The 10,517-nt window shown below is 41.7% G+C and overlaps 1 pseudogene; it reads left to right on the top strand.

The window, feature by feature from the left end:
- The first annotated feature begins 7,978 nt into the window (after nucleotides 1-7,978).
- On the top strand, nucleotides 7,979-8,646 carry LOC148024434 (transmembrane 9 superfamily member 12 pseudogene; annotated as a pseudogene).
- Nucleotides 8,647-10,517: the final 1,871 nt, after the last annotated feature.

The raw sequence follows: 10,517 nt of genomic DNA, 5'->3' as shown, positions 1-10,517 counted from the left end.
CCCATATTACATTAATATGACTAGCACAGCCTTTTGCTAAGTGATTTAATCACTTAACACCTCAGTTAATATTTATGATCAAGATAGATAATTGTAAAAAGTCTTATTTATTCATGAAGGCATAACCCCTTGAGTACATTTATTTTGGATAAGTAGGACAGTCTGACTGATACATCAGTTTGGGGAAAATAGGATTGTGTTACAATCGGCTACAGGGACAGAATAATAATATGGAGTGGGGTCATGGATTTTCAAGAAACGGTAAGTCATAGGAAGCTTGGGGTATCCCTTCCTTTGATACCCATTCTTCTCATAGCACCCTAACACTTTGATTCTGTCAGCAGAGATCACTCGGGTCACTTCTTCATAAACATACTTGTTTTGCTTGATTTGCCGACCGCTAACGTGAAAAGTTGTGTTTACGCGAGCTTCGACAAAGATGAACAGCTTCACAATCTTTAAATCCTCCATCCACTTGATTCTCTTCAAGTTGGTCTGAAGGTACGCGAGTCGGTGGGCTGCTATGTAGTATATTCCTGAGTCTCTCGTCCATCTCCGCTCCGCATACATGGGCGAAGGATTATAGATGCGGTCCAAAATATTCATCATGCAAAGCCTCTGATGATAAATTGAAGCATGCATTGCAATCATGAACATGACCTGGAATACCAAGAACTTGCTCCATGCTTCATGACTCTGCAACCCAGCATCCATAAGTGAGTAAAGAAATGTTTTCAACAGAAAACACTGCTCTATTCTACTCACCTTCCCCTGTTTATCCCCTTATTCCCTTTATTTACCTCCATTAAGTTCCCTTATCACCTTTAGATCTCATTGGTTTGCTCTAATTACCAGCTGTAACATGTCTGCTCGCCCACTTATGGGACACGTCTTAGCAGCCCATCGCGAAGAAAGTCTAGAAAGTGCCGCCTAGCACTCGCAAGGAATGTCATAGGGTTTGCGATCTAGGTCTTCCTGAGTCTGCCCCAAGCGGAAGTATCCGGTCGTTCCCACTTAGGACCAACCTGAAGTCAAGGTTTCTTTCCTATCAGCAAAGTCTCTAGAAAGTAGCTAGCGTCGAGCTCTGGATGAACCACTTTGCATAGGAACAACAGAGTCGAAGCGGATTTATGCTGCACTTGGTTCATGGAGGAGGGATGTGAAGCTCAACCTCTCTACCCATAAGGCATAGTCCCATTCCGTTCCCCTAAAACAGCATAAATCAGGATTCTAACTTTACTAATGCTAGGTCTTTATAGTCTTGTTATCATGTCTTTTGAGAAAAGTTCCCAGCTAACCGAGACCACCCTTCCATAGAACGGACCCAAGCCACATCCACCACACTTTCCTTAGTTTGCTTAGTTATCTAATTACCTATCACATTATGTTTGACATGCAAAAGCAGCTTCATTAATTAACTCGTTAATCACAAGTTCCTTTACGTAATTTAGGGCACGGACACAAAGACAATGTCAAGCAAGTTCCTTTTTCAAATATCTGATCTTTATTTATCATAGTCTCGGAATACATCAAGTATCATGCCTGAAGGCTATCCCATCAATCAATAGGATTGCTGCTCCAAGTTCCACCCGTAGACTAGTACACGGGCCTCGAGATCCCATCTCGAGTCATGTCGGCCTCTTGTGCGAGATTTGGAGACAAGGAATTTATAGCCAGAGCCTCCCCTGGCACCCAAGCGTCCTCCCACTCCAAGCAATACTCACGGAGAGACCCCTCGCGGCGGGTTGGATCCATATACCCGCGGCGCGACTAACAACCCCCTTAGATAGGGCCAGGTAGGCAGTCGGAGATAACTAAACCTGCCTCTCCCTCCAGGCTTTTAACCTGAAGCATTAAGTGTTTTGCCTTGAATTAGTTCCTTGAGCAAAGAAGTTCAAACAATGTACCTAAGTGTACAATCACGATCATTACGGTGGTCGTTCGTACGACCAACTGCTAAGGTGTGATTCCTTCTTTCCAAATGCTCCCAGCATTCGATCTTGGATTGTTCGCAACTTGGCAAGATTCCAAGGGCTTGGGAAGCTAGGTTGCATGTTTACATTTTTCCTTCGGGTTAGGGTTTGTACCCTACCGACCCTAATTATCCTTACCTTCGGTCTCCTTGCAAGATAGATCATGGACAACCCCGTTGTCCCTGGATGGTCAACTTGCTGGTTATCTCCTAGATCCCTTGTAGTACCTATGCACCTTTATCTTTGATCTTAATTGATCAAGATTGTCTATCCCCTTGACCATGGTTAGTCAAGATGGTTCTATTTAGAATAGTTCCCACTCTGTCTTTAGTGTAATCTTCTTAAGTCCTCTTAATAATACTCACAGCCGCTTAAGCTTTTACCTATCCCTCTTGAAGTCACCAAGGACTTTCACATGGGACTCCTAGATCTCAGTCCCATTTGGTAGATTACAAGCAACGTTGAATTTTCCCAATGACTTTAATGCACGCAATGTAATGCCATGCCTTCATTTCAATGCTTACAATTTTGATATAATCCATGTGTTATTTCATGCCACACATGCAAAGGTACTTTCTATGCATGCAATCTTAACATTATCCTCTAAGTAATTATTTACACGATCTATAACTCACTTGAAAGATCTGATCTTTATAACTTAATGTAATTATTGTATGAGTCTAGCTGCGCTTCAATCTTTTCTGCAGCTTATTACATGTACCTTAGAATCCATCTTGCGATATGGAGATGCACTTTGTTTCTTTCAACGTCCTCTGAAATGCATTTTAAGCAAGAACTTGTGCAAGGAACAATGCACTTTATGCAAGAATTCTTGCAAGACATTTTTGGTAATTTACGATGCAACTATCTAATCAATTTCACCTATTATGATGTCATCTTACAACGGAAATTATCTTGCTCGTTACATACATCACAACTAAGTTCATACCTGGGTTTGGAGTGATGCCGTGATTCCGGTGGTATTGATGCCTAATGAACCATTCACGGTTGCAGTGCCACCTTGATTCGAACCTCCATCCACGCTTGCAGGGTTTCCAGCCATCTTTGTGGAACTACAATTCAGGGCCATACTCGAAGATGCGTGTACGAGTGATAGAGTTCTCGCACTTTCCTATGCAAGATTCTCGCCATGTTTCGTTGAGTGGAAAAAAAATAATGAAGGGGGAGGGTGTATTTTTGGAAATTCTTCTTCTTCTTCTCTTCTTCTCCTCTCTCTCTCTCTTCTTCTTCTTCTTCTTCTTCTTCTTCTTCTTCTTCTCTTTTTCTCCTTCTCTCTCTCTTCTTCTTCTTCTTCTTCTTCTCTTCTTCTCCTTCTCTCTCTTCCTCTTCTCCTTCTTCTTCTTCTTCTTCTTCTTCTCCTCTCTCTCTCTCTCTCTTCTTCTTCTTCTTCTCTTCTTCTCCTTCTCTCTCTCCCTCTTCTCCTTCTTCTTCTTCTTCTTCTTCTTCTTCTTCTTCTTCTTCTTCTCTTCTTCTCCTCTCTGAGGGCAACAGGGTGGCGTTTTTTATCACGGGGGTGCGGTGTGTTGTCTGTCAAATCGAGGGAGGGGAGGCTACTGAAACGACGAGGGGGGAGGCTGCCTACTGATGAAGCTAGAGGGGGGCATGATAATGCAGCCGACAAAGGAGGGGGCTCCGTCCAGGAGGGAGGGGAGGGCTCCCCTTTTAATAGGGGGAGGAGGGCTTCACGAGGGAGGGAGACGGCCATTAACGGCCGCCACCCTCCACCTGGGGGGGCTGCATGTCCCCCCTCTTCCCTTTTACTTACTCTCTCTCTCTCTCTCTCTCCCCACCATGCAGTCGCCAGAAAAAATTAAGGGGGGGTTTGCATGGGGGAAGGCATGGGGGCATGGGGGATATTACATCAAAGATCAAAAAACCCAAACTTCCTACCTATCTCAAGCTCCATTTCAGGGATGAATCCCTTACTTCAATGCTTGATATGAGGCGCGCAAGTGCTCAAGCTTGAATCCATTGTCCCAGCAATGGAACCAAGATGTGAAGGAAGCTCATGCTCAATCGCCAAGACCCACGAACCACTTATTGTTTCAAGCATTTCAAGTGAGCTCTAATGGCTATCTCTCACCTAGTAGACGTGTCTTCAAACCTAAGAGTGTAGTGAGCTTACCTTGATGTCAAAATGAGTTGCATCATCCCTCACACACACCAGTAGCTCCACGATCCTAGATGCTAGCCCAAGCATCCTCAAGCCTCCTCCATCAAGCTCCATCCACTATAGCCGTGTGCGTGCGAGAAAAGATAAGAAAAGAATAGAAGAGGAGATGGTGAAGAGCTTCACCCTCTTGATCCCTCACTCCCACACACTCACTCCCTCACACTCTCACACTTCCTCTCTCAAGAGCATACACACAAGCAAGGTGAAGATAAGAAGAGAATAAGAGAATAAGAGAATAAGAGAGGACTCTTGTTAGCCACACACCAAAGAATGAGCTTCCATTCACTTTTTGAGCTTTATATACAAGCCCTAAAATCCCATCTGCACCCATCCCTTTTTACATGACCAGCCATTGTGGCAAGGTTCTTTTTCCTATTTGCCTCTTCCTACCTCATGCCTTAAGCCTACACCCATCTATTCTTTTACAAATTGCACAGGAGGGAGCCTAGCACTCTTTTACAAGATTTTTTAGAGTTTTTGGAGACACCTTCTATTCAAAATTGCACTTTTTACCTTAGCTTAGCTTTAGGGGCCACCTTTGTGCCATTGCTCTTTTTCTATCCTTTTTTCACTCTTTGCTTCATATTTTCACCATCTCAAATTGAGGTTAACAGTGCAAGTGCTGCAAAAGCTCTGCTAAAATCAAGCTCCAAGAGGAGATCTCTACACATATTGTGTAGGAGAGAAGGAGAGACTCAAGAAGGATCAAAAGGTGCCAACTTCCAAGTTGTGTAAGTGTTAGCCAGTTGTATACTGTGCAAGGAACCGTGATCTTGTTTCCAAGATCTAAGTTAGGAACTGATTTATGTGTAACGAAGGAGCTTGCTCCTTGTCAATAATCTAACTCCACAAGGGGGAGGAGTGGCCCATCTTCGAGTTCCTAGTGTGTTGTCAATCTCTTTCTCTTTCTCTCTACATCTTTCTTTTCTCTCATCTATTCTCTCTCTACACCAGCATAATATTCACCATATACATTTTAAGTATATAAGAAGATTGAGCGTGTTTCTCACATCTTATAACAGTGGTATCAGAGCATATCTCTTTGCTTTTCTCAAAGTAAAGGTGATCCTTGCAAGAAGAAGGCAAAGATGGCAAATGATGAAGTGCCTACAAGTGAGCAATTATAGGCTCAATCGATAGAGTATCGTAGCTTGTTGGAGATTCTTGAAGTACATCAATTGATTGACAGCTTAAGGTCAAGGGAAGAAGCTACTTATGAAGGATCAAATCCTCCAAAAGATGGTGATGCTAGAGGAAAAACCATCGCACCAATTTATGGTGAAGGTGCAAAGCATCCAATTACTAAGAAGCTTCCTAGAAGGAAGAAGGATTCTTGGGTCAAGAAGTGTAAAAAGACCTCACCTCGAGTGAGGTAGATAAGGAGGAATTCATCTCCCCCAGCAACCAGCTACTCCCCTGATTACTCAAGTTCCTCCTCCTCCTCATCATCTTCTAGTTCCTACTCTCTTGATTTTAAGTCTCGTGAAATCCGCAAATGGACAAAGAGGGACCATAAGAGGAGCAAGCTTAAGAAGAATAATACTTTCAAGTTTGGGGATAAGGACATAAAGTTTGACTCTTACTCCGATAAGAGAGATCTTGCTAAGGTGCTAGCCTTTCTTAGGCAATTTGAAGTTGCTTTTTCTAATGTTAATTTCTCAGAAAAGTGCAAGCTCATGCATGTAGGCATGCACTTGAAAGACATCGCTAGCAATTGGTGGTTGACTCTCATTTTGGAGGGAAGGAAACCTACAACTTGGAAAAAGTTCAAGAAGAAGTTTTATGCTCAATTCTTGCCTCCTGATTTTGAGAATGATGTCAAAAATGAGTGGGATTAGCTAGGCCAGAAAGAGCATGAGAAGGTCACTAGTTATGTGGACATGTTTTGATCTACTCTTCTCAAGGTTACTCCTTTCATGGAGATCAGCGATGAAGAGAAGAAAAAGAAGTTTGAAGCTAGCCTACTCCCTCATTTACACACAACCATGAAGGTGTATCCAGATGAAACCTTATCTTGCATGATGGAGTCTGCCATCATAGCTGAAAGTTTGCATACACTTGGTACATCTCGAAAGTTGAAGATAAGTTCTTATAGAGCTAGACAAGAGTAGCTCTATGATCAACCAAGAGACATGACTAATCAAAGAAGACCTACCTCTACCCATGACCAATATTCAAAGCCAAAGGGTATGGTGCACAGATCGGATGTTGTATGCATATGTAGCGAGCACCGGAAGGTCCCCAAGAACAAAATAACTCTACTTTTGCACAAAAAACAAGAGAGAAGACTTGCATGACATGAAGCAAAAGACTAATTGGGTACAATCTCTCCCCATGCCTTGTGTGAGCACTCCATAAAGTATGTATTTAATATATTATTCCTCTCCAAGCTCAAAAATGGCCCAAATTTACAATTAGCACGCTTTAGCTTTTGTGTTTGCTTTTGTCCAAATAAAGAATAAAGCGATTTGGGTGTCCAAAGAGTCGGGTTGTGCCCAAATACAATGTTCAATAATAAATATTTAAATCGTGTGCCCATGCGCATATAAAATAATAAATAAATATCAAGCGCTTCAATAAATAAGCATGTCAAAATAAATATTAGCGCCATGCCCAAGAAGCGTGCCCATCAAAAATGATAATTTCTTCTAAATAACTTGAATATACACTATCGCCCAGTGCTTCCCACCAACGCCACCGCTGTATGCTCTATACATCAACTGAAGCATTCACAATTGTTAGAAAAATAATAAAATTAAATTGAAAAAAATGAATACCTAGCAATCTTTAGCTACAAAATAAATAAGTTGGTTAGAACTCAGTCCTAGCCTTAATTTATTACGAGTGCGCACTCTAAACTCATAAACGTCCATTAATTTAAATATGTATTTTGCGGAATCACTAGCTATGGAATCACCCACCTGCACATTAAATTAACGAGACACTCGAAAAGGACAGGCGTCCCCATCGACTTTTCTCACAAGGAATCCACCTTGTGTATGAGCCCCAGTAATAAATATAATTTTATGGAATCCACCGCAATTGTGGAATATGCCTCTTGGCATCACTGGGTGCACAGATCGGATATCTATTCTTGACAGTGATCTTATTTAGGGCACGATAATCAATGCACATCCTATAAGTATTGTTTTCCTTCTTCACTGATAGGACAGGCACACCAAATGGAGAACTACTTGGCCTAATGAGTCCTTAAGTTCTTCAACTTGGACTTGAATTTCTTTCTGTTCAATTTGGTTGTCTATAAGGTGCTTTACATGGTGGTTGTGATCCAGGAATTATGTCTATTTTGTGATCTTCGAGACGTATAGGTGGTAAGCCAGGTGGTAAGTCAGCAGCAAAACAATCTTGAAATTATGAAAGAAATTGTGTGTGCCTAGGATGAATCTGATTTTCTTTAACTTCAATTTCATTCACCCATATTAAGTAGGATTTGCTACCTTTTCGTTGCCATACTGCTGTGCATCCGAGGCATGGAATCCACCAAAAAAAGTTGTGTGTGTGACATTTGTTACTTTGTACATACTTAGTTGTTGTGTTTACATTTTGTTTTTCGTGGGCAGTATAGTGGAGAGGGGGTTGGAGCAAGAGGAACTTATCTGTAATGCTCTAGTTGCCATGTATGCCAAGTATGGAAACCTATCAGATGCTGATGCACAAAAGTATAGTTTTCTTTCAAACATGTTTCTCTGCAATGCAATTTTGAATATGTACAACAAGTGTGGAAGCATTGTGAAAGCGGAAGATATGTTTGACGGAATGTCTGCTCAAAACAGCATGTCGTAGGAGTACAATGCTTTCAACCTATATAGAGCAGGCCCAGATGACAGAGGAACTTTCTGGATGGAAGCTTGTGGTTGGGGATGTTTTCAGGGCTCCACCACATGCTGAGCTATTGAGTATCATGGTCGGGGATGGGGTTCAGATTACTGGCATGGCAGTTGTAACGATCCTCTTTGCAACATTTGAATTTATGTCTCCTGCTTCAAGAGGAATGCTTCTTTCTGGGATGATTATGCTGTATTTGATTCTTGGAATAACTGTAGGGTATGTTGCAGTGCGGTTGTGGAGGACTATGAAAGGAGATACATCTGGCTGGAGATCAATAGCATGGCACGTGGCTTGCTTTTTTTCCTGGGATTGCTTTTGGTATTTTCATGGCTTTAAACTTTCTTCTCTGGGCTAATAAGAGCACAGGTGCTATTCCCATCTCTCTTTTCTTCAGGCTTCTGGCCCTTTGGTTTTGGATCTCAGTCCCTTTGACCTTACTTGGAGGCTTTATTGGCACAAGAGCAGAGCATATTCACCACCCCTGTATGCACTAATCAGATTCCAAGGGAAATCCTAAAACAGAAGTACCCTCCATGGCTCTTGTCTCTGTGGTACTCACATACATGCATCTATGCGTGGAGGATTGGCAGTGGTGATTGGCAGCTGGAGAACTTGGCAGCCAAGCTTTAGGCAATGTGGAAAACAATTGGGCCGCTTTTCTAGTCAAAAATGAGGAGCCCCTCTTGTGGTTGGGACTCGCATAAGTTCGCCTCTGATCTGCAGTAGCTTAGAGGAATGAACATTGAAGAGCACGAAAGGAACGTATAATAAGGAGTAATCAACATCTTCTGCGGATATTGAAGACATTAACCTATTGTAGGGAGGCCTCCGTGACTAGAGGTGGCAAGAAAATTCATCCGACGAGTGGCTGTTTGTCTCCTTTCCTTCACAATCCTGGGACAACGTCGAGAAGATAAAACAAATTATGCACTATGACTATGTTCATGGAGACATGATGAAGAGAGTAAAGCTCAGCTTGTAGTCAATATAGGATAATCAAAGGGAGCTGAAGCTGATGCTTTTGGGGATTACTGTGGAAGGAAGCTCGAATGGGCAACAACTGCAAAATAGAGAGGGAGCTGAGTACTTTCCAGATTGAATAGATGTTCAAGACTTGCATCGATGGAAAAAGGTTTTTGAATCCTGATCTTGTAAAAGGGGCACATGGATCAAGAATCATTGAGACTGTCAGTCGACAAGATGGATGTAATGGGGCAAAGTTTGTCTGAGGTGAAACAGAACATGATGATATTGGCAGCACAACTCTGACTAAGGGCAGCTCTTCTATTCCTGAAAGACAAAGATCTACAGTTTCATTTCTCACTGAACACTCTAATGAGATTGTCGAGGACGGTGTTGCAAGCAGTGCAAAGTGGAAGTGCCTTCATCTGCAAGGTCTTGAACAGCGAAAATTCTGAGACTGTATTTAAGGTTGCAGCTGTCATTGGTCCACTATTGAAGTGCCTGTGGAGACCTCCTGCATCACTATAAAGAGAAAGGATGCCAAATTTCTATGTGCACTCGACAGATTTTTCAGGTTCCAATTCCCATCTAACAATATGTATTCCAAAGAGGAAGTTGATCATGTTCATGGTAGAGACAGTGAGTATATGTGTCCCAAAACTCTAGAGAGATAAATAGGGATCATGTGTTGAAGATGACCTTGAGTTTATGAATCACAGGTGATTCTGTTTCTGATTCTACAATGTTCATAAAAGAAAAAAGTTAAACAAGAAGTCCAATAGAATCAGTTGTAGCTTTTGGTTCACCAGGATCAAATGGGGAGATTAATGTGAGTGTTATTGAGGCACCAGTTCTTTCTCAATTCAGGGTGGAAATGATTGGAGATCCTAGACAAGTTGTGGAGAATTTATTTTGAGGCCTCGTGCTTCTGAACTGTGCAAGGCTATGAATAGAAAGGATCTAACACAGGATGATCCATTGATTCGTCTATTATCACCGATATTTCTTGCTATAGAGTATCCTTTTTCAGAGGCATCGTGTGGCATATTTTCTGTTTAACAGATTTAGATAAAAGGAGAATATCAGAAAGATCTTAGTGGAGCAGGCATATAGAAACAAAACATCTGTAAATGACCAGCAGGTTGACATATTATATAAGCCTTCAACTGAACCTAAAGTAATAGACATTTTTATCAAGACGTTTACTGGAGATGCTCCCAATCAGATGGAGCTGATTGTATGTCTCATATTATCTAAAATTGAGCTTTCAAATTGAATTTGATCTCACTAGATTGATCTTCTATCTTGAAATTTGTCAAGGTCTTTTGTAGACGTGACTTTGCTGTCGAAAACCCTTCGACATCTTTGGTGAACCCGACGTGAAAGCATCGCATTTAAATTTTAGGATGGGAGATACTTCAGCATCCATTTCAGCCTCTTCTACGATTCTTGCTTTGTCCTCTACTTCAGCTTCATCATCGACTTCTACTTCAAGTACTTCTACGGATTATTTAAAGAAGATTTTGCAGAATATGTCT

This window comes from Lygodium microphyllum, chromosome 15, assembly GCF_053477565.2.
Source record: "Lygodium microphyllum isolate KBCC chromosome 15, Lygodium_microphyllum_v1.1.10, whole genome shotgun sequence".
Taxonomy (NCBI): domain Eukaryota; kingdom Viridiplantae; phylum Streptophyta; class Polypodiopsida; order Schizaeales; family Lygodiaceae; genus Lygodium; species Lygodium microphyllum.
This window is presented reverse-complemented; position numbering and strand designations above follow the sequence as displayed.